This window comes from Pan troglodytes, chromosome 13 (assembly GCF_028858775.2).
Source record: "Pan troglodytes isolate AG18354 chromosome 13, NHGRI_mPanTro3-v2.0_pri, whole genome shotgun sequence".
NCBI classification, from domain to species: Eukaryota; Metazoa; Chordata; class Mammalia; order Primates; family Hominidae; genus Pan; species Pan troglodytes.
In genome coordinates this window covers 19,296,836-19,304,858 of record NC_072411.2, presented here as the reverse complement: position 1 = coordinate 19,304,858, position 8,023 = coordinate 19,296,836, and the positions used below count along the sequence as shown (strand labels likewise).

The 8,023-nt window shown below is 42.1% G+C and overlaps 1 long non-coding RNA gene across 1 annotated transcript; it reads left to right on the top strand.

Moving 5' to 3' along the window:
• Positions 1 to 3,322: 3,322 nt before the first annotated feature.
• LOC104005155 (uncharacterized) lies at positions 3,323 to 6,181 on the top strand. The gene is made up of 3 exons (XR_678348.3): positions 3,323 to 3,708; positions 3,883 to 3,959; positions 5,801 to 6,181. It is a non-coding gene; the product is annotated as an uncharacterized LOC104005155 (long non-coding RNA).
• The last annotated feature ends 1,842 nt before the right edge of the window (positions 6,182 to 8,023 follow it).

The following is an 8,023-nucleotide window of genomic DNA, read 5'->3' as shown; positions in this document are numbered from 1 at the left end:
GTCCTATGAAAAACCGGGATTCCTTCCCTTATGGACAAGTGGAAAGATAGCAGACAAATATTTGGGATGCTATGCAATTAATAACATTTTCAGTAGTCTCCTGATTATTTTGATTAAGTACTTCTACCAGAAAGTTTGGGAGTGTATCCTTCTAATGTGTATATTTATTTGTACATAAATGATATATTTGAACTACTATACTAAGATGTTATGTACATCATGAAACACACACACAAAAAAGAATATGTTTGGGAAAAAAATAAACACAAATAGTTCTAACATTTTCTTCCCACATTCCGATGGTGTGGATCTATTTAGATGGAATGTTTATAAGCAGAACATTTGTTGTTTAAATGTTAAATAATTGAATGAATAAGTGCTAATAAAGTACTTAAAGAGGATGTCTTTTAATTGGGCAAGGCAATTCATCTGCAATTGCATTTTTCCATATACGTTTTTTAGCAAATGTTTTAAAAAAATAAACGATTTTAGATTTATAGCAAAGTTGCAAACATAGTACAAAGAGCTCGTATATAACCTTCCCAGCTTCCCCTAATGCCAACCTCTAGCAAATGTCTTTTTAAATAGACTGTTGTCACCTTGAACACACCCTGGGATGTCTGCACCCTAACCCTTTTTGGGGACAATTAAGGAACATTAACATTTTTTTCCTTATAATCTATTTTTTATATAAACATTTAACTAAAGTGTAATATGCATAGATCCAAATGCAAAACTCTCGAGTCCCCCAAGGCCAAGGGTAGATTCTTGGGAAGCATGCTCACAGAAATACCCACTAAAGCCTTCAGTGGACTCTGCTCCTTGTGAACCACTGGCGGTGAGAACATACCCCGCAAGGTGAAGCTCTAGCTCTCTTGTTCAAGGTGTAATTCCAGGATCTAGAAAAATGTCCTGGAGTGTAGAAAAGACACTTAATAAATACTTATTAACTGACTGAATGAGAAAAAAATTTTCTAAGTGTCATAGAAAATGGAGAGAGACTATAAATAATTATTTTCCTGTTACATGTTCAAATGAAAAACAGGGCTTTTTTAGCCACAGAAAAGAGTGGAAACCAATGGAAATTTTGCCATGTTTAAAGAATTACAAATTAGCTGGCACCATACTTCCAACTTATTCCAGTGATTGTTTAGAGTTCTTTATAAATGGGTGCCCTGAGCAGGTGCCTGCCTGGCCCATAACTTACCCTGGGTTAGGTCCCATGTGACTAGTGTGTGTTTTTTTCTTTTTTTTCTGTCAAAGCTTAGCTCACATGAGAAGGACTCTTCTTGTCCACATGTTACTGGTGCCTGGGGTTCTGGCAATCTCCCAGGATAGACATCAAGAGATATCACCAAACATAGCAGCAAAGGTCAGTTTAAGTTTATCCCAGCGTGTGCACAAGGGAGCTAGCATTGAGAGAGGAAAAAGGAGTGGACTGCTTCCCGAGGGTACTCTGTGGGGGGGTTCGTTTTATAGGGTCTCTTAATAGGAAAAAAATTACATCAGGGCATGTGTAGAAGAAAGTTTTCTAATGCTTGCGCAGTGGCTCAACATGCTGCTTCATACATTGGGTGTAGCATTAGCATTGTAAATCTCCAGCCCTGGGTGCGAATTTTAGCATTAAAATGAGGAAGAGGTAACTTTAGGTTAGAGTTGAAGTCTAACTGGTATGTGGCGTTCCAGGGAAGTCTCTAGCTGCCTGAAATAGGAGCTTGCATTTAACAGCTTCTTGGGTCTCTCATTACTGATTAGCTGAGAGTTAGATAAAAGCTCGAGCCTGAGTGAGGGACTTTGATCCTTTTCCTCCAGATTATTTTAAAACAGGGAATCAACCAGCCTGCCTGTCTCACACATTGTTCTCTCTCTCTGAACTTTCAGAATTTTCCAACTGTACCAACTATCCCATAATTGCATTGTCTTCTATCACCCCAACAGAATCTTGCTTATGTAGTGGGTAAGGCTGTGTTAACTTGGTTTCCTGTCTGCAATGCTTGTATCACCAACTAGATACATAGGCCTTGAATATAGGCCAGTGTCTTCCCATCTTGATGTCTTGCAGATATTGTCACATGGTGATGTCAAGTTAAGATGCTAGAGTTTCCAACTGTCATGTATCCTGGAAAGGCGCTGCAGTGAAGCATCATTAGCTGGTCAGTCAATAACTTTCAGCAGACATGAATTGAGTGCCTACTGCCTGCGAGACACTGTTCACTGCCCTTGTGTGTGTGTTAGAGGGGGTGGTCAGGGAGGGCCTTTCTGATAAGTGGACCTGTGAGCTGAGACCTGAATGAAATAAGAGAATGGGGTATGAGGATAGCTGCAGAAGAGCAGTCAAGGTAGCAAGAACAGCCAGTGCAAATGCCCTGGGGTTAGAAAGCCAGTGCTGGGCTATTAACGCCTTCCCTTGATGGACCTAAGAGAGCCCTTCTTCTCTTTGCACTTAGGAGTCCCCACCAACCCATTAAGTGAGTCCATCAGACAAGATTTCCAAGCTAACATTTTTGTGACTTTATGGAAAAACTATTTTTTTTAATGGAGAAAACACATTTTACTCCTGCAGCTGAGACACACACTCCCCTCTCACGTATTTCACGTCATTTTCCCCCCACTCCCTTCACTCACACATACTTCACTTGTCTTTATTTTAGAATCATGCTAAGTAACATTTTGTCAATGTGTTTAACACAACCATAGAGTCAGGGTCATGCATTAACAACTGCTCAAGTGGCCTAGGTTGAATAATGCCAGTGGCACTTGCCCCTCTCCCCTCTGCCCTCAACACACACACTCCTGGGAGTCCTGAGATCGCTATACTAGAAGATTCTAATGTGGTCACTTTCCTGGGTGACCCATCTTCGTCTTTTTCAAGATTGCCTGGGTATGTGCTAGACAGAGACACCGGGTGAAGTGACCTTTCCACTGAATCCTGGGATCCACCAGGTATTACTAGAAGATTTTCACCCTGGATTTTAGATCGCTCTGTCTTCAGGTATGATTTTCTTTAATCTGGAATACTCTATTCATTTGAATTACAAAGGGACATGTGGTTTTGGTTTGTTTACTCTTAGGTCATGAAATGATAATTTAGCAGTTAATGGGCAAAGAAAAAGACCTTCTTTTCATGGCCAGGAACTTTTTGGGAGCCTCCGTTTTTAACAGCAGTAACTTGCTCTACACTGACTCTGAGCTGGCCCACATCCCTGAAGGTGTGGTCTTAATGGGATTAGGGAAACCATGGCTGGCAGGGCTTCCTTGGGATGACTTCTCAGCACAAATGTTCTGCCTCCCTGGATCCAGCCCAGAGACTTGACTTGGGATAGGAAAAGAGTGAAAGGCGAACCAAAGACCATAAGCCACTTCTCTATGTTTCCTACAAACGCTGGGGTGTCTATTATTCTGCATAGTGGGGCGCATTAAGCAAATTCTCCTTTTTCAGGATGACTGAAGCTGAATTTCTGTTTACTTTTGTTTATGCATCTCCGTTAAACCAGGATCATATCCTCAACCCCCAAAGAGGAGCAGGCCACCTTTGCCATCATCCTCAGCCTGGTCACCAGCCTGAGGCTTACACAGCCACCCAGATCTTCCCCTCACCTTTCTCCTGGAGTGTAGAGATTCCATATTCTCTTTCATCTGGCTCCTGACATCACTTCTCCGTATTGACTGTGGGGCTCTTTTTCGGCTTGGATTTTTCTCTTTGTTAAGGTGAGTAGTTCTTAACCTTTCAGGAGTCATGGATTCCTGGACCATCTCTCACCAAAACTGGCCATGTAAAATTTTACAATTTCATGGCATATGAGGATTCCTCAAATCTTTTCTATGGGCTATGGATTCCAAGTTAAATAGTCCTAAAATTGGTCTTGCTTTCTTTATTTACAGACCCTGTGGGACCACAGAAAGCAGAAAATAGTCATTCAGGGGAGCTTGCTTTCTGACTTCCTCAGCTGATGTTGTTGGTATGAGTTTCTTGTTCCTGCTGTAGCACATTACTGACAAACGTGGTGGTTTAAAACAATACAAGTTTATTGTCTTATAGTTTGGGGGTTAGAAGTCCTAAAATCAAGGGATCAGCAGGGCTGTGTTCCTCCTGGAGTCTCTAAGGGAGAACCAGTTTCCCTGCCTTTGCTGGCTGCTGGAGGCTGCCGGCACTCCTTGGCTTGTGGCGCCTTCCTCCACCCTCACAGACAGCAGTGCAGCATCTTCAAACCTCTGTCCCTGAGCTCTGCTTCCTTTGTTACATCTCCTTCTCAGACTCTGACTTTCCTGCCTCCTTCTTTCCCTTAAAAGGGCTCTTTTGATTAAATGGGCTCATCAGGATGATTTCCCATCTAAAGATCCTTAACTGAATCACATCTTCAAAGTTCCTTTTGCCATAAAAGGTCACAGATACACAGGTTTCAGGAATTAGAACATGGACTTCTTTGGGAGGCTGCTATTCTGTCTGCTGCACTATCCTTAAGCCTCACCTCCTAGGAACTCTCTAGTTAGACCACTCAAAATCCGCATCAAAGGAGGCTGAATCTCTTCCCTACTCAGGATTCATTTTCTACCTAAGGAATTGCTTCTTGCCCTGGTGAATGAGAACCCCCCACTTCCTGCCCTTGGACATTCTCCTTCCCATGGGGGTGAAGGCCTTTGCCTGCCTTATGGGATAACTATAGAAAGACAAATGTTGAGGCCAACATCTGATTAGCACAAACACACTCCTGGCAAATGGTGCATCTTTGCTATCATCAGCTAAGACCTCAGCAACAGGGGAACGAGAAAGGAGTGGTTATTCCGTATTTACTGTGTGTCAGCTCTCTCATTGGCAGAGACCATTTCTGGGGTGCCATCCAGGAAGAGGGGTTGGAGGACAATGCTAATATGACCATACATCTCTTCTTCACATCACTGCACTTTCTTTTCCCTGCATGACTTTAACACTTCTTTCTACCTGATTCAGTGATCACAGAACCAGAGCTGCAACTGGATGCAAGAGCAGGGATAACCCCTAAGCAGGAAACTGTAACTGTACTTTTGAACTTTTATGTCAGAATTCCCAAGCGCCTGATGGGGTAGACTGTGCCTTCAGCCCATCTGGCAAAATTGGTCTTGATGATGAATGCAGATATATTATTACCTAGCGGTCAAGATAGCCCACTAGTTCTGTATGTGTGTAAACTCACCCTATTAAACAGAAGTGAACTGAGAGAGAAGCACCTGCTAGACCAGTATTGCTATCAGCAGTGTGTATCAGAACAGTGCTAAAACTAACAGCCCTTCCAAAGGTAGAAAAGTTTGGATAAAAACCAATGATAGGCTGGGTGCAGTGGCTCATGTCTGTAATCCCAGCACTTTGAGAGGCTGAAGTGGCAGGATCTCTTGAACCCAGGAGTTTGAGACTAGCCCGGGTAAGTCTCAGAAAGACCCCATCCTATTTTTTTTTAAACAAAACAAAACCAAACGAAACAAAAAACAATGATAAATGGATAGAAGGAAGAATCGTAGCTGAGGGTAAATGAATGAATAGATGGGTTATGCAACAAGGGAATTCCAATATTACAATGGTGCCTTGATAAAGATGATATTGACTTTTAGCTTCATGCAAATGCCTGAAAGGATGAAGCCATGTGTTGCAAAGACCACTCCTGCTTTTGGGAACCTGACAAGGTTGAATGGAAACCTGCAAACCTGAGTGGGTGGCATTGCTCTGGGAGACATCTTGGTCGTATAATATGATTGTGACCTGGACCAAATTGATAATGACTGAGTGAGATTTTAGTAATATGCCTGTATCTTTTGACTTACTTTTCAGGTTACATCTGCAACCATACTACGATATGGTGTAGCACTGGCATCATGGGTAAGATTCATCCCCTTATGTGAATAAGTCTAATGACGGTACTGCTGTTGATGATCAAATATATCAGGAAGCTAAGTGAAAGCCTCCTCAGGATATAATACTGATGGAAAATGACTGGCCTGAGGAAACACTAGATTTCATTAATCGTCATCTAATTGCTATGCTAAATAGTTCTGGCCAGGTACGGTGGCTCACACCTGTAATCTCAGCATTTTGGGAGGCTGATGTGGGAGGATCACTTGAACCCAGGAGTTTGAGAGACCAGCCTGGGCAATATAATGAGATCCTGTCTCTACAAAAACTAAAAAGCTGAAAAATAAAATTAGTCAGGTATGGTGGTGTGCACCTGTAGTTCCAGCTACTTAGGAGGCTGAGGAGAGAGGATCACTTGAGCTTGAGCTCGGGAGATCAAGGCTACAGTGAGCTGTGATCACACCACTGCACTCCAGCCTGGGCAACAGAGATCCTGTCTCTAAAACCAAAACAAAACAATAGTTCTGCACAAGTGTATCACGAGATATAGATGGTAGTAGAACAAGTAATCATATCAGGACAAAAATATGAAAATGTAATGACTTTCTAGATAGATAAGTTGTTTCTTTTTTAAAATTTAATTTTAATTGAAAATAAAAATTTTATATATTTGTTGTGAACAACATGATGTTTTGAAATATGTATACATTGTGGAATGGCTCAATTGCATTAATTAACATATGTGTTATCTCACATAGTATGACGTTTTTGTCTACTCTCGGCCAGGCGAGGTGGCTCATGCCTATAATCCCAGCAATTTGGGAGGCTGAGGTGGGTGGATCACCTGAGGTCAGGAGTTCAAGACCAGCCTGACCAACATGGTAAAACCCCATCTCTACTAAATACAAAAAATTAGCCGGGCGTGGTGGTGCATGCCTGTAATCCCAACTACTTGGGAGGCTGAGGCAGGAGAATTGCTTGAATCTGGGAGGTGGAAGTTGCAATGAGCTGAAATCGCACCATTGTACTCCAGCCTGGGCAACAAGAGTGAAAACTCTGCTTAAAAAAAAAAAAAAAAAAAAAAAAAAAAGCACACTCAGTGATTTTCAAAATACAATACATTGTCATTAACGATAGTCAGCATATTGTATAACAGACCTTTTGAAGTCATTTCTTCTACCTAGCTAAAGTTGTTTCTTTAAATCTATCCCTACTTCACACTGGGGCCTGCCTCCAAATATTAGGTGTGTTCATACTGACACGACTCCTATATCTGTGATATAAATGCTATAACAAATGCAGACACTAAAACAGAAGTGATTATTTTTCCACAAGAGAGTCTTGGCCAAAGTGGGGACTTTGGGCTATGTAGTATCAACTTGACATCCAGAAAGGCTGGAGACTAAAGGTCAGTACCTGATGGTCACATAATCAACCATATCTTCATGACCAAACCCCAATAAAAACTCTGGACACTAAGACACAGGTGCACTTCCCCAGTTGGTAGCATTTGGTGTGTATTGTTACACAGTTCTCAGGAGTAGCCTGGCTGTTCATGGCTTCACTGGGAGAGAAGCCATGTGGAACTCTCCTGGACTCTGCCCCATGTGTTCTTCCCTTGGCTGACTCTAATTTGTATTCTTTCAGCATATCAACTGTAATTTTAAGTGTACAGTTTTCAGTTAATTCTGTGGGTCCTTCTAGTGAATAATCAAAGTCTTGGGAACCTCAGAACTTGAAGTTGATGTCAAAGGTAAGGGTGGGTTTGGGGACTCCCTAACTTGTAGGTGCACTCCAATTTTCCTCTCTCTGAAATTTACTCATCCTGAATGCCATTGCTCAGGTCCTGCTCTCAGCTAGAGCTAAGTTAATAGCTGAAAGACTCCCCTTTGTTCCAGGCCAGTTACTGAAACTTCACAAAGGCCTTAGTGACTTCAATCCAAAGGAGAGGCTGAGGGTAGGGCTATTAGGCTATGCTTGGACATAAGAGAAGCAGCATAGAGGAGGCTTTATATGATGATGGGTAGATAGTTGTCAATTTCACCCAAGGTCGGCTGGCCTTCAGCACCCTGACTGTAGGGCAAAAGCATTATCCAAGTCCCTTGTTTGGTTGGCCCATTTAATGATAAAATGGCCCATTTAATGGTGCTACTACATCAGTAGTATCAGTATGAACATGTCTCACATTTGCAGGTCCCAGTG